This window comes from Coregonus lavaretus (genome assembly GCF_964263955.1).
Source record: "Coregonus lavaretus genome assembly, chromosome: 39".
NCBI lineage: Eukaryota > Metazoa > Chordata > Actinopteri > Salmoniformes > Salmonidae > Coregonus > Coregonus lavaretus.
Genome location: NC_140026.1, coordinates 13,680,014 through 13,704,610, shown reverse-complemented (window position 1 = coordinate 13,704,610; position 24,597 = coordinate 13,680,014). Strand labels below are relative to the sequence as shown.

Here is a 24,597-nt window from a genome sequence, read left to right as displayed (position 1 = left end):
GAGAAAGAGAGAGGGGGGGTGGGGGGAGAGAGGGAAGGGGGATAGGGGGGAGAACTCGTATAGGGAGAGGGAGGAGAGGATTGTGTTCTACCTCCCTCCCCTAGAAAAGAGAATGGCTCCCCTGCTTTCAATCGTTCACTTGAGTAGAGAGAGCGATGTTGTCAGGGGAAAAGGAATGATGGGTATCCCTTGGCACTTATAAGACTAAGCACCTTAAACTGAACTAATGCACTTTATTATTAAGAGGGGATTTGAATAGGATTTTTGTTTGATGCTTTTTGTATGAACACAGAATCAGTGTACGTACGGTGTGTGTATTGAATCAACACAAGATGCCGTACGTATACATGTGAAAATCTGAACTGGAAGGGTGAGGTGAGGTGTATGTTTGGGATAGATTCCCTGGGAGGGGGAACTCAAAGATAGAGGGGACCTTTATTTTGAAACCTTATCAGAAAAACAAATCCTTTCTTGAAAGACAAACACTGTTGATGCTTTTTTTTTTTTTTTTTTTATAAATAAGATTTATATGAAAAGTAAAGCTATTACAAAAAAATTGATTAAAAAAAACTTGAAGATTTGCACTTAAAAAAGAAAGATAAAAAAAAAATAGAAAAACAAATGGGGTTAGAGATGAATATTTTTGTGTGTGAGTGATTGAGTGAATGTGTGCATTAGAAACATAGTAGTCTGCACAATGTCTTATTTTTTATTTGTTTTCAATTGCTTACCAAGATGTATGAACACATACCAGGCCATTGTCATTTTGTTCAAATAAGAATTTTTGTATTTTCATGAGTAGAATGTGTCCTCTTGTACAGAGGGACTTTCTTTGTATCTGCTTGTGTGTGTGTGTGTGTGAGACGGAGAGAGAGGGCAATCGCACAACACATCCGTTCTCTCACCAGCTCTTCATCCCCAGATAAACGTGATAGAAGTACATACATTTGTAGAGGAGGATTATGGCTTTGTGCTCCTTCATATGTTGTTAACCACCACTCGTTTCTGGGGTGTTTTGGGGTACGGGCTGATGGAGCTGTAACCCTCCCCGCTGTCTTCTCTCAGAATCGGCCTCTGAGCCTCTGCGGTTTCAAACAGACAGTCATGATTTAGTGTGTGTGTATGGTGGTTTGTGTGTGTGTTTGGTTGGTTGTTTGTGTGTGTATGCATGCACATTTGTGCCTAAGAACTCTGAAAGGGTGAATGGGATGGAGGGAATGTTCAATGGCCATTGAGACATTAACTACTTTTTGAGAGAGAGTGTTGTTGTGTTATGGTTTTGTATTATGTTAAGCGCTCTGTACAGTATGTATGTCAATCATATATCCTAATGTTTCAGGTTTAGTCTGGGGATGATGATTCATTGGAAGGTTAGTCCAGTTTAGTTTTCCTGGGATGTGATCATGTTGCCTTGTCAGCTCTCTTTAACTTGTGTGTGAAAGGTGTGGGGTTTCAGATTCTGCTCAAAACAATTAGCGTCAAACTGTCCACGTACAGGATGGTGCACAAAATGTTAGCATATTCTTGTTACTTATTCATTATTGTTGCTATTGATGATGTTTCTTTTTTATGAATATAAATGAAAATGCATATATGAATAATCAAAGTAAAAAAAAACAAAAAAAAAGTATTTGGACTAAGATTATGATGAGCACTTGGGGCTGCTATTTTTTGTTTGTTGATTATTATTTTTTTAAATCCCTTAATTTTTTGTTGTTGCATTACCGCCATGTGAAGTGCGTTTGTTATTTCTTTCTTAAGAAAACATTGAATGTATTCCCAAAAAAATGACAAAAAAGCAAAACATCTAAGAGATTGAAGAGGTCGGCGAGTTCTTTACTCTTTTCTTTTTAACACAAAGGAGGAAGAACTCAGGAAGGTTAAAGTTGAACACACTGCCTCTGCAATCCAACAATATTACTATGAAAAAATTAAGAACAGACTATTCCTTACTGGAGTTTTGGTTGTTTACAAAACACATGGATTTCTGTGGGTGCATTTTTTTGTGTGGGTTGGAGTGGATAGTGGGTAAGGACAGGGTTTTGCAAGTGCGCTTCTGCAATATGGACATTCGGTGGCGTACGTTGTTTTGGCAGGAAGGAGGAGTGACGTCACAATGTGACCCTTTAGTGGGCGTGGCTCTTTGGAACTGACTGATCATCAAGGAGTGCGAAAAATCTAAGATTGTCTATTTTTTTATTTTATTTTTTCTGTACTGTCTGTATTTGAACTAGACAAGGACTAAATGTTTCTGTTCGTGGAGTAGAAAGCTTCATCAAAAAGCAGAGCACAGTAGAGGAGTTTTTGGTACTTAGAACATGCATAAAGGAAACAACAATATCATTGCTTTAATACAAAACAAAGTCTCCTGGAGTAAATTTGTTTTGCTCCGTAAACATGTAAACGAAACAAAGATGGACAAACCTGTGAGGAGTTGTTGAGAATAAAGGAAATGTAAGAAGATTTAGTAAAACTGTACATACACATGACATTGACCTCAAATCTACCATTGCATTCAATTGGACCGTGTGCAGGCAGAATTCTTTTTTGTTTTTTGTTTAAAAGGGGGCTCAGGGTGTGCAGTGGGGGTATTTTAACCCTGCGATGAGGGAAAATGAAAGGATACTAGAACTGATCTCTGGGGGACACCCCTCAGCCCTCGTCATCACTCACACCCTGCCCTGACACTCTCACTATGCACTTTGGTTCATTCAAACTGTGAGGTGCCATCACATTTGGAACAGGAGCACAGAAATATTGTAGTACAGAGGGAGGTTTGGGAAAGAAAATATGTAACTTTGACTGAGTTTAGTTGATACCGTCTCACTGAAAACAAGTGATTCGAAACAAAAGACTGAGGAACACGCCTTCTTCCTCCTGTACATAACCATATTTTTGTATTAGGCCTAACTTGAAAGAAAATCACTTGGACAAAACTACAAGGCTTGTTATACAAACGAACAGAAGAAGGAAATTCATGAGACATTGATTTACAGAGTGAATATTCCTCAAGGAATATATATATACTGTGGTAAATTTAATTACCTGGAAGTTCCCCAAACTTTGCCAGTAGCCCTGTCTGTCTTCAGGGATGGGGAAAGAAAGGAGTTAACATGGATGGAGCTGGGGACTGCAGGAATTCCCAAGATTGAATGATGATCGCTGCTGCAGATCCCAGCCCAGAGTGTTTTGACCAACGGGCACCAACCAATGTAGAAGGCAGGGGAGAGACAGTCAGGCGGATGTACCGGGGGACCTGCTGCCCAGATGCCCCCCCCCTCCACCTTCTGTCACCTAGCCACTGCCTGGAGATCAACCACGAGCTGACCGCAAGAAGACAACCATCATATGGGTAAGAGTGTATCTATCTATTTTAATGTTTATATTAGTGAATCTATGGACTGTAATGTTGGTAACTATGTCTTTATTTAAGTTCTGTTTTCAGTATTGTGTCATTTGGAGATCTTCATTCCTCTCCTCTCTCTCCCCCCTCCTCTCTCCCCTATTATTCTCGCTCCCCCCCTCCCCCATCATTCTCGCTCTCTCTCCCCCCTCCTCTCTCCCCTATTATTCTCGCTCCCCCCCCTCCCCCATCATTCTCGCTCTCTCCCCCCTCCTCTCTCCCCTATCATTCTCGCTCCCCCCCCTCCCCCATCATTCTCGCTCTCTCTCGCTCTCTCTCCCCCCTCCTCTCTCCCCTATCATTCTCGCTCCCCCCCCTCCCCCATCATTCTCGCTCTCTCTCCCCCATCATTCTCGCTCGCTCTCATTCCACAGGGTTCTCACTGTACCTAGCTTCCCTCTGCTAGAAAAGAAATGGAGATGGAGAAGATCATTAACCCTTTCTTCTTCCACTCCTCTCTGCGCCCCTGGTGGTGAAAGAGCAGGAAGCACATCAGCTGCAGTAGCAGAGGACCTGGAACAGTGGAGAAAATGACCACACACACTTAGAGCTTTACACACAGTACATGTCCATGCAGCATTCTCAAATAGACTCTCTTTTCAAGAACCACATTCATGGACATAACTAAAGAGCCTTTGTTATTCCACATTCATGCACGGCACGTTCACACACACAAAAGCAGAAAGGCTCAATACCACACACTTGAGTTCTGACTGCTATGTAAATAATATACAAGTATTTTGTTTTCTTCTGTTTTTTTTGTTCAACATGCCTTAACTGTAAATATCTGCCTTTGTATGGCAAACTCTAAAACATATCTAAACAGTAAGAGAGCAAGCCAGTTGGAGAACATCATAAGGACTATAGCATTTGAAAGGGGGGGGGTCAATGTTCTACTTACCGGACGACGTCTTACTGGCTAACAATACTGTTGTATGTTACGTTATTTCTGTCCAGCATCTATCGCAACAAAGTAGAACTGAAGGCAATCCCTGACAACAATGATTAAGATGATGATGATGGTTTGGCTTTTTTCAAAGCAAGAGGGACTGTTCAGAGATCCAGTTTTAAATGCCTAGACATGTAGCTGAATGTGCAGGCTGAGGAATGAGGAGTCTGGAGCCTGTGTAGTATGGAGCTGAGCTGACTAGGAAGGGTGTGTTAAATAAATGAATATGTCCCCTTACAGTTACACACACACACAGTGCCCTGCTACATGCTACTATGTACCCCATCACTAGTAATGTTTTGACAAAGGATTTTGACACAATGATTTTGACAGTTTGTGACTTGATTTGAAAGATGTTAAATAACTATTTTATCCTGGTGAGGACCACACTTTTTAAAAATGAAGCATTTTTTTTCTTATTTTGGCTCTATACTCCACAAGTTTTGATTTAGAAATGACAACACTCATTTTATACATTGTCACCCCCATTTCAGGGGACCAGAAGTAGTGGGACAAATTCACTTGTGTATTAAAGTAGTCAAGTGAAATATTTGGTTGCATATTCATAGGACACAATGGTTACATCAGCTTTGTGACTACAAACTTGTTGGATGCATTTGCTGTTTGTTTTGGTTGTTTCAGACTATTTTGAGCCCAATAGAAATGAATGGTAAATGATGTGTTGTCATTTGGAATCACTTTTATTGTAAATAAGAATAGAATATGTTTCTAAACACTTCTACATTAATGTGGATGCTACCATGGTTACGGATAATATGGGACCAAATATTACACTTTTTACTACTTTAATACACAAGTGAATTTGTCCCAATACTTTTGGTCCCCTAAAATGGGGGGGACTATGTATATAAAGTGTTGTCATTTCTAAATGGTGAAACCAATATGTACACAAATACCCTCAAATAAGATCTGAGAATCTATAGTTTAACCTCATAGTAATTGTTTGATTTCAAATCCAAACCTTTAGAGTGTAGAGCCAAAATAATAAAAAATGCTTCACTGTCCCAATAATTACAGATGGCACTGTATCTCTTCTTGGTTGTCCTCAGAGTAGATTATCTCTGTAGATTGTCTATTTGACACTTTGATTACTGACCATTGTACAGATTATGTCCTTGTATATTAGAATCCTTGAATGGCTGTATGTTACTTGTATGTATGCCATCTATGCAGTTGATAATTGTTTTGTCTGTCTCTTTTATAGAAACCAGGTTTTCTACGGAGAAACTCAATACTTCCCCTGTCAGTCAGGTTGAATGGATTAATTGTTTTGAAAGTGTTTTCCTATTTAGAATCTGCTTCGGTTGGTCAGACAAACAAGTATTAACTTTGGGAGATGAGACCCTCTGCTTTGAATACTTTTTTTTTTTCCAGTAAGTTTGGATCAGTAGATGTATTGGTTAGTGCAGATGGGAGAATATCTAAAATGACACTGAAGTACTTTATGAATACTGAGAGATCAGTGGATTTTGCCTTCAGTCTTTGAACTCCATCAGTGTCAGATAAGGATGCCATTCATAGGCTGGTTTGCAGTGAACTGTTTTAAAATGTAGCCATCTCTAAATTATTCTTCTCTGAGTTATAATTGTGCGTTTCATTTTTCTAAGTGGGCATAGTCTTTGTTGTTGGAGTAATTGTTGGTCATCTGTGGGAGAACAGTGGGTCTGTCATCAAGTCTCCCAACTGTTTAAATTCTGTTTTTCTGTTGATCATTGAAGTTAAAAAGTGATTGATGTTTTGGCACTGTGATGCCCCTGGGGGAGATTGCCATGCCTTTGATGTATGAAATCCATAAAAATTTATGCTTCATTGACCAACAGATTTTGATCAAATTATGTCAATTTTCTTTTTCACCCAAACAGTCGGCTCAGTTCCATGCTTAAACTTTTTGAATGTTTTAGAGATAAGTAACATAACAAAAACAAATGCATTCAGAAAAATTACCTAAAAAGTGTAAATAGTTTGGGTTTTGCTTGTTTGAAGAGAACAAAAAATGATTAAATAAAATGCATTTAATGATGGATTTGACTGACTGTCTCTGCTATGTTCCTATTCTTACTATCAATTGTCATTATTTTACTCAAACAGACAAACTCGTGAAATGGAGCATACGTAACTATACTGAACAAACATATAAATGCAACATGCAGCAATTCCAAAGATTTTACTGAGTTACAGTTCATGTTGTGGCAGCCCAGGGGAGTCAGGTGAAACTCACAAAATAAGACAGCGGGAGACCGTTTTGCGGTGCTCAAACTAAATATGTTCTTTAATAAAGGTTGTGGGGGATAAATACAACTGAAAGGCTTCTCAGGTAATGGGGTGGGTAACTGGTTCGTCGGACCGCCTGTCGTAATGAACAACAAAAGAGAGAGCAATGATTCCGGGCTTTCAATACTTGTTCTCAACTTGCGCTGGGTGGCGTGCTGCCCGGGAATGGGTCCTCATCCTTTGGGGGCAAAGAAAGGGAAGAGGTAGATACAGGTGAGTCAAACATTGCCTAGTAGCTTCTTTGGCGCTTATCATACTCACTCCGGTTCTTCTATGGTCTAGGCGTCCTGAGTGACTGCACCTCTACCTATACTCATTTGGGGCTGGTGCCAATTGGTTGCAGCACCTGGACTGGGTAGTATTGGAGTTGAATCACCAGCTCCAGTTGGTGCCTGTAGAGCTGTCCATGGTGCTGACTCACCTTGGCCTCTCTAGCCCTCTGGAGCTGTCCATGGTGCTGACTCACCTTGGCCTCTCTAGCCCTCTGGAGCTGACCAAGGTCCTGCTCCTTCCTTTGTAGCTCCCTGCTGGCCACCGGGTTGCCACAATATACGCTGTAAGAGCTTTCGTACCCAAACCACTGCAGTGTAAGAATTGTAAAGAATTTGGCCATGTTTCAAGTGTGTGCAGATGGACAGAGTATGCTGAAGAATGGTGTGTAGAAGGACGACGGTGTTGCAATTGTGGTGGGGATCATGATCCCGAGTTCCTGGAGTGCCCTGTATTGGTGAAGGAGATTGAGGTGGCAAAAGTTAGAGCGGTCAATCAAATCTCCTATAAGGAGGCTATTAAAATAATTGAGAATACAAGTGATGTTAGTGAAGATATGGTAGTGGACGCACCACAGCCTATAGTAAATTTTTGCTGCCAGTCAAAAGATGCCCTGTGTGTTAAAAAGGTGGATTTTGTGGCGTTCATTGCCACAGTTATAAACTGTATGGCACAAGTCTCAAAGAAGTCTAAGAAACTGGACGTTACTGTGGCTGCGGCAGAAACGTTTTTGGGACTTAATGATTTTACATCTGAAGTCTTGCAAGGGGTACCGGCGCCGGAATACCCGCTCTCCCAGGTTCCCCTAGAGCCTGTGTAGGGTAGGGATCAGATCGGTTTAATTATTTTACAGAAAAGTTATTTGCTTTAGTTGTTTATTTTATTTATTTTTGGGAAGTTTGGTAGTTTTTTGGTAGTTTGTTCAATTTTTGGGAATCCTGTTTCCATCCCGCACAGTAGGTGGCGGGATGCACATTAAATAGTATGATCGCCAATATACAGAAGAAGAAGAAGAAGAAGAAGAAGAAGAACTGTAGTTATTCCTGTAAATCCACCATGGCTACTCGCGCCTCCAGTAGTTGATCTGGAAGTGTTGGCGAGACTACAGAAAGATAGGGAGGATGTTGATCCATCTGATTTCTTTAAGAGACGTCTGGAAACTGTGTATCAGGATTTTGTGGCCATTTACACAGATGCTTCAAAAGATTCAAGGACAGGACGTACTGGGTCAGCATTTGTAGTGCAGGAATGTGGGGTGGAAGTCAGGAAACGTATTACAGATCATCTGGCTGTATATACGGTGGAGCTGATGGCCATACTGTTGGCCTTGCAGTGGGTGGAGGAAGTCCAACAAGACAGAATAGTTATTTGCTCTGATTCATGTGCAGTGTTAATGAGTCTCCAGTCCTTTAGCTCACGTAGCAGACAAGACCTGCTTTATGAGGTGCTACAAACCCATGCAGGATGTACTTGGGTCCCAGCCAATTTGGGGGTGGAGGGGAACGAGGCAGTAGATGAACAGGCACTTAGTAGTGGGGATGTTGATGTTGAAGTTTCAATGAGCAAGGCAGAGACAAAAATACTGATATATACAGTGATGGTGCAGAGATGGCAGGAGCAGTGGAATAGAGATAAGGTAAGGTATTTATTTCAAGTACAGAGGAAAGTCGAGGAGGGAAGGATGGCAGGAAGGGACAAGGCCACTGACTAACAAGGAATTGTATAGATTAATCACTCATCAATACCTGATTCTTCCTTTCAGTGACTGGCCCAAAAGTTTGCACTGGTCTGGCCCTTGATGTGCTGGCCCTTGGAGCTGAAAGATTTATTAATAATAAGGTTTTTAGTTTTAAAAAATTACTGGAGTTATATATTTATTTTCTTCAGAGACAGACAAGAACAGAGACAGGGAGAGGTGGTATCAGACTTGCATGTAATGTACAGTGATCTTTTCCACACTTTGTTGCGTTACAGCCTTATTTTAAAATGGATGAAATCGTTTTTTTCCTACACACAATACCCCATAATGACAAAGCAAAAACAGTTTTTTTGAAATGTTTGCTAATTTATTAAAAATTTTAATATCACATTTACATAAGTATTCAGACCCTTTACTCAGTACTTTGTTGAAGCACCTTTGGCAGCGATTACAGCCTTGAGTCTTCTTGGGTATGATGCTACATGCTTGGCACACCTGTATTTGGGGAGTTTCTCCCATTCTTCTCTGCAGAGTTTCTCCCATTCTTCTCAAGCTCTGTCAGGTTGGATGGGGAGCGTTGCTGCACAGCTATTTTCAGGTCTCTCTAGAGATGTTCGATCGGGTTCAAGTCCAGGCTCTGGCTGGGCCACTCAAAGACTTGTCCCGAAGCCACTCCTGTGTTGTCTTGGCTGTGTGCTTAGGGTCGTTGTCCTGTTGGAAGGTGAACCTTCGCCCCAGTCTGAGGTCCTGAACGCTCTGTAGCAGGTTTTCATCAAGGATCTCTCTGTACTTTGCTCCGTTCATCTTTCCCTTGATCCTGACTTGTCTCCCAGTCCCTGCCGCTGAAAAACATCCCCACAGCATGATGCTGCCACCACCACCATGCTTCACCGTAGGGATGGTGCCAGGATTCCTCCAGACGTGACGCTTGACATTCAGGCCAAAGAGTTCCATCTTGGTTGCATCAGACCAGAGAATCTTGTTTCTCATGGTCTGAGAGTCTTTAGGTGCCTTTTGGCAAACTCCAAGCATGCTGTCATGGGCCTTTTACTGAGGAGTGACTTCTGTCTGGCCACATAAAGGCCTGATTGGTGGAGTGCTGCAGAGATGGTTGTCCTTCTGGAAGGTTCTCCCATCTCCACAGAGGAATTCTAGAGCTCTGTCAGAGTGACCATCGGGTTCTTGGTCACGTCCCTGACCAAGGCCCTTCTCCCCCATGCGGCCAGCTCTAGGAAGAGTCTTGGTGGTTCCAAACTTCTTCCATTTAAGAATGATTGAGGCCACTGTGTTCTTGGGGACCGTCAATGCTGCAGAAATGTTTTGATACCCTTCCCCAGATCTGTGCCTCAACACAATCCTGTCTCGGAGCTCTATGGACAATTCCTTCGACCTCAAGGCTTGGTTTTTGCTCTGACATGCACTGTCAACTGTGGGACCTTATATAGACAGGTGTGTGCCTTTCCAAATCATGTCCAACCAATTGAATTTACCACAGGTGGACTCCAATCAAGTTGTAGAAACATCTCAAGGATGATCAATGGAAACAAGATGCACCTGAGCTCAATTTCGAGTCTCATAGCAAAGGGTCAAAATACTTATGTAAATAAGGTATTTCTGTTTTTTATTGCAAACATTTCTGAAAACCTGTTTTTACTTTGTCATTATGGGGTATTGTGTGTAGATTGCTGAGGATTTTTTATTTATTTAATCCATTCTAGAATAAGGCTGTAACGTAACAAAATGTAGAAAAAGTCAAGGGGTCTGAATACTTTCCCAAGGCACTGTATATGTGCTGTGAGTAGGTGGCACTAGACCGGCCTATGGCACGACAACAGACGTTTGATATGCTATGTACAGTATGTTTGAAAGGAAAAAGTCATATCAGGGACGAATAAAATTAAACACCTAGATGGGATGAAACTTACCAAGAGAAGTGGATGTAGTTCCCACGGGGGGCCAGTATGAAAAAAATAAAAGAATAATGTATGCACTCACTAACTGTAAGTCGCTCTGGATAAGAGCGTCTGCTAAATGACTAAAATGTAAATGTAAATGTAAGAGAGGAGGCCATTTTTACAAGATTAAGGGTGGGACACAGCCAGTTGAATAAGACCTTAAATGTGATAGGAAAGCATCCAACAGGAAAGTGTGATTATTGTCAGGAAACAGAGAGCGTGGTGCATGTATTGCTCCAGTGTGGGCAGTATCAGAGGGAAAGAGAGAGGATGAGAGAGGAGGGGATACAGGAAATTAGTTTAAAGAGCATATTGAGTAGAACGTCATTAGATATAGTCTCAAATATTTTATTATTTTTTAAGAGCAACGGGGCTGGCAGGTAGGATTTAGTTTCTCCCTGTCTCTGGCCCACACTCTAGTACAGTAGGTGGCGGTAATGCACCATAACGTTGGATGCCAACCGCCGATAAACCCCACCGAAGAAGAAGAAGAAGGACGAACAACAACAACAACAACAACAACAACAACAACAAACAACTTCGGAAGCGGGAGAGCTATGGATAGTCTGAAGTGTCGCGATAATTCCCCTCAAGGCAGTGAATGTGTCATGGCGGCCTCCCGTGTTTACAAATTCGCAGTATAACTTGATTTCGTAACTGCTGCTATATAAATCCAGTGTACGGCTAAGTTGTAAGAAGTATTCTAGCCATTCGAAGACTCAATTTGAGTGAAGAAGAGTGACTACTTTTGCCGAGGAGGCTGGTAAACCTAATAGAGAAACCGTGAGGCAGACCAAACTGGTAACTAGCTAGGTAGCTTCGCTAGCTGTCCATCAGTAGTTAACTAATGTTTTGTAGTTAGTTAGCTTGCCAGAAGATACCGACCCTACTATTACGCTTGTTTACACTGAGCTGCACTGGGGTCAGAACACAATCATGGTTACATTAAGACACTGTGGAGCTGGAGTGATATATGGGTTGGAAAACGTACCCCAATGCAGGGATGGGATATGCCACTGTACTCCAAATGTTACCTTTATCCACACTGCACCATCGAGAAGATTCAAAATACTACCAGTTTTCCTGGAAAACTGCCCTTTTCGTCCTCATGCTAGCTAGCAGTAGCCACATCAGCCATTATGGAATGGCATGTTGCTTTGAACAACAAAGGAGCTGATTGTCTGACACTGCCATTCCAAAATGGCTGCAGTGGCTACTGCTAGCTAGCATGAGGATGAAAAGGACAGTATTTCAATCTTCTCGATGTATCAGTGAGGCTAAAGGTAAAATATGGAGTCGACCCATATCTTGCGCCGACTCCACAGTGTCTTAATGTAACCATGATTGCCTTCTGACCCCAGTGCAGCACACTGTAAACAAGCGTAATAGTTGGGTTGGTATCATCTGGCAAGTTAGCTAACTAATTGCTAAACTAGCCATAATTTAATCAGCCCAGCATTGAATATTATTTTAACAACACTGCTAGGTGTAATTTTGTCGATTTTTGTGATGGCGTGCTGATTCATTGGTGCTAATGCTGTTCATGTTAAGCTACCACAATGTGTTTTATTTGACGTGTATCAATTATGTTTTGTGTTGTTCTAATTCAATTTCTCCCCTCCATTTTTTCTACCCTCCAGTGTCCCGTGGGTGCTGTGATGACCCCACCCTTCCCCAGACTGAGACATCCACACTGCAGGAAGAAGCACTACCCCAATAGCACCAACCACACCAGGAGGCTGGCAGACCACCAGGGAGCCATGGGAAAGAGATTTGAGAGGAGGCACAGAAGGATAGAAGGAAAAAAGAAAGAGTTATTGAGATAAAGAGATGTCTGATCCAGTAGAGAGTGCTGAAAGTGGGGTTGTGGCAGGCGTTGGGCAGGAGGCAGAGGCCGATAGTGAGCCTCCTCAGTCAACCCCACATCTACCCCAGGTGTATAGCCTGGAGTTGGGGGAGAATCTGGAAGAAGAGACCCTTCCAGCGGCTAAGCAGCCCAGGCTGTGGAGAGGGGCTGAGTCTGAGCCTGGACCCCCATGATACATATAGAGGACCCATAGAATAGGCCGGAGGGTGTGAGGATGACTTGGCTGTACTGATCCAAGATGGAGGTAAATTACTCATTTGAGGTATTCCAATACCTTGCAAACAAGGGCACTTATTGGTAAATGTTTACAAATAAAAAAAGCACACATTGAATATCCCTTTGACCATGGTGAAGTTATTAATTACACTTTGGATGGTGTATCAATACACCCAGTCACTATAAAGATACAGGCATCCTTCCCAACTCAGTTGCTGGAGAGGAAGGAAATCACTCAGGGATTTCACCTTTAGGCCAATTGTGACTTTAAAACAGTTACAGAGCTTAATGGCTGTTATAGGAGAACTGAGGATGCATCAACAACATTGTAGTTACTCCACAATACTAACCTAAATGAAAAAGGAAACCTGTATAGAATAAAAATATTACAAAATATGTATCCTGTTTGCAATAAGGCACTAAAGTAAAACTTCAAAAACAAAAAACGATTTCCTGAATACAAAGCGTTATGTTTGGGGCAAATCAAACAACACATCACTGAGTACCACTCTTAATATTTTCAAGCATGGTGGTGGCTGCATCATGTTATGGGTATGCTTGTCATCGGCAAGGACTAGGGAAGTTTTTCTAGGATAAAAATAAATGGAATAAAGCTAAGCACAGGCAAAATCCTAGAGCAGGGTTCTTCAATTCCGGTCCTGGAGGGCCGTAACACCTCTGTTTTTCATCCTCTCCTTCTAATCAGGGGCTAATTCAGACCTGGGACACCAGTGCAATTAACTACCAGGTAGAAATAAAAAACAGAAGTGTTTCGGCCCTCCAGGACCGGAATTGAAGAACCCTGTCCTAGAGGAAAACCTGGTTGTCTGCTTTCCAACAGACACTGGGAGACAAATTGACCTTTCAGCAGGACAATAACCTAAAACACGAGGCCAAATATACACTGGAGTTGCTTACCAAGATGACATTGAATGTTCCTGTGTGGCCTAGTTACAGTTTTGACTTTAAATGATCAACAACCAACTTGACAGAGCTTAAATAATTATTTTAATAGTAATGTACAAATATTGTACAATCTAGATGTGCAAAGCTCTTAGTCTTACCCAGAAAAAGACACAGCTGTAATCGCTGCCAAAGGGGATTTGAACATGTATTGACTCAGAGGTGTGAATACTTATGTAAATGTCTTTTTTCAGTGTTTTATTTCCAATAAAGTTGCAAACATTTCTAAAAACATGCTTTCCCTTTGTCATTAAGGGGTGAGGATCTTTTTTTGATGTTGAAGCCATTTTGAATTTAGGCTGTAACACAACAAAATTTGGAATAAATCAATGAATACAATGTATTCACCCCCTTTGCTATGAAGCCCCTAAATAAGATCTGGTGCAACCAATTACCTTCAGAAGTCACATAATTAGTTAAATAAAGTCCACCTGTGTGCAATCTAAGTGTCACATGATCTGTCACCTGATCTCAGTATATATACACCTGTTTTGAAAGGCCCCAGAGTCTGCAACACCACTAAGCAAGGGGCATCACCAAGCAAGCGGCACCATGAAGACCAAGGAGCTTTCCAAACAGGTCAGGGACAAAGTTGTGGAGAAGTACAGATCAGCGTTGGGTTATAAAAAAATATCCAAAACTTTGAACATCCCACGGAGCACCATTAAATGCGTTATAAAAAAATGGAAAGAATATGGCACCACAACAAACCTGCCAAGAGAGGGCCGCCCACCAAAACTCACGGACCAGGCAAGGAGGGCATTAATCAGAGAGGCAACAAAGACACCAAAGATAACCCTGAAGGAGCTGCAAAGCTCCACAGCGGAGATTGGAGTATCTGTCCATAGGACCACTTTAAGCCGTGCACTCCACAGAGCTGGCCTTTATGGAAGAGTGGCCAGAAAAAAACCATTGCTTAAAGAAAAAAATAAGCATACACGTTTGTTGTTTGCCAAAAGGCATGTGGGAGACTCCCCAAACATATGGAAGAAGGTACTCTGGTCAGATGAGACTAAAATTGATATTTTTGGCCATCAAGGAAAACGCTATGTCTGGCGCAAACCCAACACCTCTCATCACCCCGAGAACACCATCCCCACAGTGAAGCATGCTGGTGGCAGCATCATCGGCAGGGACTGGGAAACTGGTCAGAATTGAAGGAATGATGGATGCCGCTAAATACAGGGAAATTCTTGAGGGGAAACCCGTTTCATTCTTCCAGAGATTTGAGACTGGAACGGAGGTTCATCTTCCAGCAGGACAATGACCCTAAGCATACTGCTAAAGCAACACTCGAGTGGTTTAAGGGGAAACATTTAAATGTCTTGGAATAGCCTAGTCAAAGCCCAGACCTCAATCCAATTCAGAATCTGTGGTATGACTTAAAGATTGCTATACGCCAGCGGAACCCATCCAACTTGAAGGAGCTGGAGCAGTTTTGCCTTGAAGAATGGGCAAAAATCCCAGTAGCTAGATGTGCCAAGCTTATAGAGACATACCGCAAGAGACTTGCAGCTGTAATTGCTGCAAAAGGTGGCTCTACAAAGTATTGACTTTGGGGGGGGGGGTGAATAGTTATGCACCCTCAAGTTTTCTGTTTATTTTGTCTTATTTCTTATACCAAAAAATATATTTTGCATCTTCAAAGTGGTAGGCATGTTGTGTAAATCAAATGATACAAACCCCCCAAAAATCAATTTTAATTCCAGGTTGTAAGGCAACAAAATAGGAAAAATGCCAAGGGGGGTGAATACTTTCGCAAGCCACTGTATTTAAATAACTGGTTTAAACCTTCACAAAAGTTTTGAACAGGCTCGGATATTGCAGCAATTAGGCCTACCAGCAAAGTTGAGTGCCTACTGTAGGCCTACCCAACAAATGACGGCAATAGGCTAACGATATTTATTTTACAACGGGCCTACTTTTAACTTTCAACTAAACACTAAAAACGATACCGTATTCAAAACGTAGTATCTTTCAATTTAAATTATTATATAAAATTCTTACTACCAATAGAATGTTATTTATATGGGGGATACAATCTTCCCAGCTCTGCAGATTTTGCTGCGAAGAGACAGAATCATTAGATCATGTGTTTTGGTACTGTCCATTTGTAGCTTGTTTTTGGACACAGGTCCAGGAATGGCTAAAGGATTGCAATATTTACCTGGAGCTATCCTTGCAGATAGCATTACTGGGTTATCTGAAAAGTCATAGTCAATCGATCAATAATATAATAATACTTTTAGCAAAAATGTTTATTTTCAATTTACAATCTGTAGAAACAATGAGAATAGAAAGGTTCAGAACTTTTGTAAAACATCACAGTACAGTTGAAAAATATATGGCAAATAGAAATCCCAAATGGATGGTGTTAAGAGAGAGATGGGTGGTGTTGAATGGAGTTGAAGGATGGGACTAATAACAACTAACAACAAATAATAACAAGATAACTAATAATGTAAGCATACTGTGTCCGTAATAAGTATATAGGTTGAAAGATATGGCATATAGAAGCAAACCGGATGGACATCATGATCAGAGAGGTTGAGAGTAGAAGTAGTTCAGGAGAAAAAACTAACAAAATATAATTATTGTAAAATTGACTGTGTCCATAAAATGTAGATCGTAAGCATAAGCTGGAAGTAGAGGCCTAAGCATTGTTGTTCACTAGTTTACTCCAAGTAGGGAAAGGGTGGTGGGGTTGGAAAGTAATAAAGGGGAATATATTTTTATTAAAGGATACGTATGTGTATGTATGTGTGTATATGTATATATGTTTATGTATAATAATAATAATATGCCATTTAGCAGACGCTTTTATCCAAAGCGACTTACAGTCATGCGTGCATACATTTTTTTTGTGTATATATATATAAACATGGGGGATTGGAAGTGATGCAGACAATTACATTGATGGAAGTTACAATCTATCTGCAATATTAAGCTGATCTACCCCCTAAAGAAAACATAGAAGAAACGGAGCACAACATTTAAAAGACATTTCGAACTTAATTTAGCCAACGAAAATGTCTCAACAAAATGAAATAAAACACTTTTTACTTATTTAAAGAACTGGTTTGGATTCTTAAATAGGCCTACAATAATAATAATGATATACAATAATGATAAAACAAATGATAATAAATACGAAAATAAATGCATTTAAGTTAGAAAATTGCATCAAACCTCATAAACGAGTTGCATACAGTCCATTTGGCCGCACCAACGTTTCTCTCATCTTTGTCCACTACAATATGGAAACTTGTCCCCGAGGACATTCCTCTTGTCGGCTTCTTTTCAATAAACTCTTTCTCCTCTAACTTTCATTTTACTTAAATGAAAAAGGCCTCCATCTTCGCAATCAACAGTAGACAAGGCTCCATTCACTCGCTCTCCTCAGCAGCAGGCGCACGTGAGGTGAGCTTTCGGAAACAGTTTCAGCTGGACATAAGCTATACATTTTATTGAGTTGCAATTGGCTGATACAGATAACAAGCTTGCACAGTTCTCATCCTCTCACACACATTAAATTAACAGAGTACGAGTCCAGTCAGTAAATCCAGTTTAATTGCACATACCTGAGACCTGTGGCAATTATATCAGACCCGACCCAGATCTGAGACCAAAGTTAGAATTTAGGACATGTGAAGACTTCTACCTTGCGGTAATTGAACCCACAACCTTGGTTGCTTGTGCACACTCTTAACTGAGCCATGCTACATTGTATGCACTGTACTGAGATCCATATTAGACTGTTGAGAGTGAAAATGGAGTCAATGCTAGTACTTGAACGCTGTAGTTTAGTTGTTTTGCACCTGGTTGCTAATCTGTAAAATCATCATTATTTCTCTCTCTATTTGAGGAGTTTGGGCCTTCTTCCCTTGGATCCCGATTGGTCAGTGCTGTCTGTCTGCCTGACCTGTGGTGCATTGGATGATGCCTTACCCTTTAACAGAACAAACAGAAGAACTAACAGAACAGATGTTTTTTAAAGGGCCTCATGATTTCCAGACTTTGGTTTTCTTTTCTTCTGGCTCTCACTCTCTGTGTGTGTGTGCGTGCGTGTCTTTGCGTGTTTTTTTTTCTAGCTGTACAAAAGCGCAGCACTTATTATGACATTGTCTGTGCTGTGGCAAGCTGAGATCAATGGCGCCCAGCCGTTACTGTGGAGAACGCCGTTGTTACGGGCAACGCTGGTATGGCCTGCTAACGAGGCCCCCTTAACAACAGTGCCTCCGATGGTTCTTCTCTGATCAGTGCCCAGCGTGGGTCGTGGTCCACCCCACGGAGCGAGGGAAACAACATCTCCTCTAGATGAAAGGGAATGAGAAAAATAGAAAAGGGGTCATGGGGTGAGAGAGAGGGAATACGAAAACAATAAAGGGAGTTTAAGCGGGAGAAAGAGACAGGAGTCACACAGGGTGGAGGATGAGAGAATCAACAACCTGATGAGAAGATTATCTGATGGATGAACCACTTAAGAGCTGGGCCCTGAGAGGAGCCAGGGTAACGGGGATGAGGATGCTAGTCGGTGCTGACACCCCATGTCAACTCTGTTATCCTTCATCTGCGTGCGTGTTCAGACAGCACGATGTTGTTTTGGACCAGTTCGCCTGGTGGTAAGGGTTACAGAGTGGAGTCAGGCGGAATGACGTGGCCCTAGCGTTTCCAAAACATTTGTTCAGGGCGTCAAACTTTAGGGCGTCAAACGAACCATAGACACATACACTGAGTGTACAAAACATTAGGAACACCTTCCTAATATTGAGTTGCACCCCCTTTTGCCCTCAGAACAGCCTCAGTTCATCAGGGCATGGACTCTACAAGGTGTCGAAAGTGTTCCACAGGGATGCTGGCCCATGTTGACTCCAATGCTTTCCACAGTTGTGTCAAGTTGGCTGGATGTCTTTTGGATGGTGGACCATTCTTGATACACATGGGAAACGGTTGAGCGTGAAAAACTCAGCAGCATTGCAGTTCTTGACACACTCAAACCAATGTGCCTGGCACCTACTACCATACCCCGTTCAAAGGCACTTAAATATTTTGTCTTGCCCATTAGCCCTCTGAATGGCACACAATCTTAATACACAGTCTTAATTGTCTCAAGGCTTACAAATCCATATTTAACCCGTCTCCTCTCCTTCATCTACAATGATTGAAGTGGATTTAACAAGTGACCTCAATAAGGGATCATAGCTTTCACCTGGTCAGTCTGTCATGGAAAGAGCAGGTGTTCCTAATGTTTTGTACACTCGGTGTATGTTCACTCGCTCTCTCTTTCCCTTCTCTCTCTCTTTCCCTTCTCTATCTCCCTTTCTCCATCTCTCCCCCTCTCTCTGCCAAAAGCCATGGGCAGAAGTTCAGTGTTTATGAGTGTGCCTAGACAAAACAAATAGCCATCCTCTAGATCCCATCCCTCCCTGGCTCCCATCACTCTCTCTCTCCATCTCTCCCCTCTCCCCGCCAAAAGCCATGTGCTGTACCCTCCTGTAGAGAGTGAAGAATAGTCGCTGGTGTACCTCCTTTGTATTGCTTTCTGGGCCGGTGTCCAGGCTAGCTGTGGTGTACCATTATAATGGGGTGATTCCCAACAGCCAGAAGAAAGACACAGGGCCATAACAGCACTGAACCACCCAGGTTAATTTCCTCTTGGCTAATTGAGCTTCAGTTCAGACAATTATGTTTCAGCATTAGTTTGTTAGGTTCGCAGTTCGGCTGTGGACCCCCGCAACTATGTTAGTTGATAAGCCATAGCCATACAGTATGTCTGTTGATGGATCGTTTTTGTCCATTATAAACCCCAATGCGACAACAAACTGCTATTGTTTCTGAGAAGATAGTAGAGGGGATGAATGATATTAAAACTGAAATGCATAGTGTAGTACTGAAATGGCCTGAATGGGGTCTGTCCTTTCCTCCCTTCTCTAATCTCCCTCACATCTTTTCCCATCCTTTTCCCCTCCATCATTCCTCCGTCTCTCACCACCCCTCTCTCCTCCAGTATAGCCAGCAGCAGTCGTGATAACCCGGTCCATATCTGGGATGCGTTCTACGGGGTCCTTTGTGCCAGCTTCAGACCCTACAACCATCTGGATGAGCTGACTGCAGCCCACTCCCTCTGCTTCTCCCCAGACGGGTCACAGCTCTACTGCGGCTTCGACAAGACTGTCAGGGTGTTCTACACAGACAGGCCTGGACGGGACTGTGAGGAGAGACCCACTATAGGTGAGGAGGAGAGTAGAGTCCAGTAGCAACACAAACAGAAACAATACTTTATTTGGGGAGTTCCCTTACAGAGGGTTTATAGAAATGCTACTAAATTCCAACAGATACTTCAACTAACTATCCCCTAACCCTAGTCTTAACCCTAATATGATGTTATAGATGCTGAGTGTGTTCCCTCCCTCTCCAGTGAAGGATCAGGGTCAGGGTCACAGTGGCATCATCTCCTGCATGGCATTCAGCCCGTGCCAGTCTGTGTAAGCCTGTGGCTCCTACTCCCGCACCGTAGGCCTCTACTCCTGCCAGGACGACTCTCTGCTGGCCCTGCTGCCGCCCAGGCATCACGGGGGCATCACACACCTCACATTATCACCTGACGGACAGTACCTGTACACTGGGGGGCGCAAGGTAGGAGAACACAAACTCAAAGAGAGACATGGGGCTCAAAAAGTTGTCCTTTGAAACCGACACACTACTCACAGAGAGAGATTGGGGAAGAGGAACACAGTGTTACAGTGGAGAACGTGGTGGTTCTCTAAAACACGGACAGTACTTACACATGCAAACACCCACATTCACTATCAGTGTTGTTGTTGCTCTTGTAAGTCTTGAGGTGTTTGAATGATGATTGTGTATGTGAGTGTGTAGGACCCAGAGATTCTGTGCTGGGATCTGAGAGACCCAGGCAAGGTTCTGTTCTCTCTGAAGAGGATTGTGGCCACCAACCAACGCATCTACTTTGACCTGGATCTGTAAGTCTATACCTGTTCCTTCTTGATAGACTAACTATCTGCTACACTGGGGCATCGCAAAAGCAGAAGGTTTATTTTCTCAACTCTTTTCATTTGATGCTTATTGCTGACCCTGTGTCTCTAGGTCTGCCCGGTACCTGTTGAGTGGCAATACAGAGGGGGGTAGTGTCAGTGTGGGACACCCTCACAGCCCCTCCCGATGGCAATGAGGAGTTACTGCAGCCTCACCTCCAGTTCCAGGCTCATAGGGACTGCACCAACGGCATCAGGTATACCAGTTGGTTGTTGATGGGCCTCCCATATGATTTATATGGTTGTTTTCTGACTTTGCAGAAGTGTATTTTAGTCACATTTGCCACTTTCTGATATTTAACTCAGTTTCTTTCTCTCTCTCTCATCCCCCTCTCCCTCCCGTTCGCTCTCTCTCTCCCTCCCTCTCCCCCTAGTGTCCACCCGTTCATGCCGTTGCTGGTGTCAACCAGCGGGCAGCGGCAGTTCCTCGACCCGGGGGACAGTAGCGACGGAGACTCCTCCGACTCGGGCTCAGAGGGTGATGTTTTGATGTTATCACCAACCCCAGAGGTCAGACAAGACAACGCACTAACTCTGTGGTGGGTCGGACCACTCAGCCCAGCCAGCGAGGGGGGGCAGGAACCAGCGCCAATGGTAGTGATTGATTGATGGTGGAGTAGCCCAACTCAAACCCCTCTCCTCTGGACTGAACCAAATGTAACTTCAAACTGCCAATATGATTAAAGTTTACTACAATATTGGGAGTACTTTTTCCTGTTAAGAGTATGCAAACCAATGTGTTGAGTTGAGTCCAGTCTCGAAGCCAAGGGACAAACTATGTTGAATGCTAATATGTTATTAGGAATTAATGGTAACATGCTACTATGCTAACTGAGTTCTTCCCCATTTCAAATGACATGTAATTGTAAAACCTCTCAAAACCACAGCCAGACCAGGCCCAGTGTGTTGGAGGAGCAGTGTACATTGTGTTGTGTTGAATGGACATCTATCTACTTTCCAGTCATATGTTTCTCCATGGGAGTTTTCCGTTGTTTACCTTGCGTTAGTCTGTATAGCCTGGTCCCAGATATGTCGGTTGTCTTATGGTCATTGTTTAGCATGACAATCAAACACATCTGGGATCAGGCTATAGTCTATAGTGCTGCCCAGAAGAACCTAATATCACTAGTTTCAGTGCAATTCGAAATCATAAGTGAGCTTTGATTTGTAAATATTGTTTTTATTGTTCTATGTGCGAAGCTGGTGCCAAGGTGTCGCTATACGTGCGGCAGTAAATGTATATTTTTGTATAGCCATGATGAGTATTAGTTTCTGAATGTATTAAAATCAGTATGCAGTTGGCATAATTGCTGTAAGCACAAACAAATGGATACTGCAAACGTATTTTTATAGTGAATGCAATGTGAGTGAGAGATGACACACCAACACAAACATTGTTCATCATTTTATTTTATTTTCCCTGCGATTCAAAATGACACTCAGTAGAGGTTTTAGTCCTGTGAGTTCTTGTGGCAGTGTGGATAAAATTATCAACAATATTTGTATATGGAGAATGCCTACTTTGCTGCTTTTGTGTTGTAGCACAAGTTATGTTGGTATAAGTTAATTTGGTAGATAGATATAGTAACTTACAATTTGTAAGTCGCTCTGGATAAGAGCGTCTGCTAAATGATGTAAATGTAAATGCTTTTCCATTGCAGGTTGCAGTCTAGTTCATCTGCAGGTTTAGGAAGAGGCCACTAGAGGGCAAACTAACTCTTACAGGTGGATTTGCTGTCTGTCTGTCCATTTACATTTGACAATTTTGTCATTTAGCAGACGCTCTTATCCAGAGCGACTTACAGTTAGTGAGTGCATAAGAAGAATTGGATTGAATAAGGTTTTGTTCACTCAAAAACCTGTCTCATTTAGTTCCTTCTCTTCTGCCAGTATTATGCTGAATTAATGTATCTTGTTAAAATTCTGTTTTTTTTTCTTTCGCTATTTATAGTTATTTTATATAAGCTCTTTTGGCAAAGTGAGAAGACCATAGATTTTACGTTTCTGAAAAGGATCTTAGTCTAATACCCTAATACAAATGCACACACACGCTGTAAAACCACGGGTATAAGTGCCAAATCGGAGAGCAACACTTTTTTGTTGTGAGCGTTGCTACGCGACCATCTTAGACTATGGGAAGAGCCTAGGGAGAGTGGAGTGCGAGACAGAAAGAGTGTGAAAAACAAAGGGTATGCGAGCGTTATTGCAGAAAGAGAGGAGAAAAAGAGAAGTGTTAGTGCTGAATCAGTGGTGTGATCGTCAGTGTCAAACAGTGGATATTTCAGTAGGAGTCAGTGTATAGGGAGGGTTTGTTCATCATCTATTGAACCAAAGGTAGTGAATAAGAAGGGTGTAATCTTCTATCCAGTCTAAGGGGTCTGTGCTCTGTTAGAGTGGTAAGAGCATGTCTGACATGGGACCTCTACAGAGGATGCTGAACCGGACCACCCTCTCCACACAGAGGCTCCTCCACACACACATCCTGGGTGAGACTCAACAATGCAACATTCAAACCGTGCTTTATGTACGCAACGCTCAACTAACAATACAATGTAAAAGAGGCTACTTCAGTCCTAGACGACACACTTTCTTCCTCTCGCTTTATTTCTTCTCTCGCTCTCTCACTTTCTGTCTTTCACTTCTAGGTAGCCTCCATAAAAACAGTGCAAACAGTGAAGGACATTTTGTACTTTCATTCCATGATGCTTTTGTTAGTGTGTTTGCTCTTGAGTGCAGTCAGTTTGTTATTTACAATTGCACAGAGGCTTTGGTACAGAGCCCCCCCCCCCAGAGGCTTTGGTTCCATTTCTGAGACCCCTCCCCCCCCCCCCTCCACACTCTATAGTCAGAAACACTTGTCGTAAAGTGGTGAATATCAGGCAAGTAGCAATGTAAAGTGAAATGGCATTTTGACATTGAGAAAGACATTTAAAAACAATGATTCAAATGACCGCCCTCTGTTAGAGCAGGTAATCCTAGGTAGAAAGTACTCAGAGAACACACACACCACACACCCATACACTTCAGTTTGACACAGGGTAATTCCGCATGGAGAAAGGATGACGCATATCTGGAGGCAGAATTGTAAATGTCTAGCTACACTTGTATGGTGTTTCTCTCTCATTGCTCTGCTCCTCTCTTTAAGGAACATGTTTTCAGGGCATTGGAGGAGGGAAATGGAGGGAATAGATTTTCTGCCACTGAGGGCTTGTGACATCGATGTCATATTTAAAAGTTGTTTTCCTCAGAATGAGAATATCCAAGTTTGGTTCTATGGCAGGGTTGGAATATATGGTCCTGGAGGGGTTGTAATGTTAAAAGGCTTGGTGTGTTAATGCTGGGCTGGAACAACACCCTGCACTAACAGTGGCCCTCTAGGACCAGAGTTGTCTGACCTTGTTCCATGGGAGTACTGAGACTGCTGTTGGTTACTGGTCCTAACAGATCTGGGAGAGTATTTTCTCCATCCTTCCACCTCTACCTCCACAAGCACCAGCCAGGACCCAGGGCCAGCCTCTTTCTCCCCCCACTTCGAGCAGCATGAGGTGGGGGCCACACAGAGGGAGTCCCCCTGGATGGCAGTACTTCTGCAGAGGGCAGTGGAGGATAAAGAGAGGGCACTGAAACAACAGGAGGAGGTAGATCACACACTAAGAAGACAAATCATGGTTGAAAAATAAATATTTCAATGATCAAGTCATTTTTGCACAGCACATTTCATAGCTCCTCAATGTCATTTTTCATCTACCTATAGGTTTTCTCCTCTCTCTCTTTCTTCCATGACCAAGGCTTTAGATATGTTAGAAATACACATTTCCTCTTGCTTACACTGGAGGTGAAGGTAATTGGCACGTGCTAGTTCTATATCCTGCTATACACACACACACACACACACACACACACACACCGTGAGACCACAGGAAAAGATGAC

At 42.4% G+C, this 24,597-nt stretch overlaps 1 long non-coding RNA gene and 1 pseudogene across 2 annotated transcripts; both read left to right on the top strand.

The window, feature by feature from the left end:
- The first annotated feature begins 60 nt into the window (after positions 1–60).
- LOC311113161 lies at positions 61–6,394 on the top strand. The gene is made up of 2 exons (XR_014610969.1): positions 61–3,352; positions 3,778–6,394. It is a non-coding gene; the product is annotated as an uncharacterized lncRNA (long non-coding RNA).
- Positions 6,395–17,964: 11,570 nt separating this feature from the next.
- LOC311112952 (telomerase Cajal body protein 1-like) lies at positions 17,965–21,275 on the top strand (annotated as a pseudogene). The gene is made up of 6 exons: positions 17,965–17,969; positions 19,622–19,845; positions 20,033–20,250; positions 20,491–20,594; positions 20,719–20,863; positions 21,041–21,275. The product of its transcript is annotated as a telomerase Cajal body protein 1-like (transcript).
- The last annotated feature ends 3,322 nt before the right edge of the window (positions 21,276–24,597 follow it).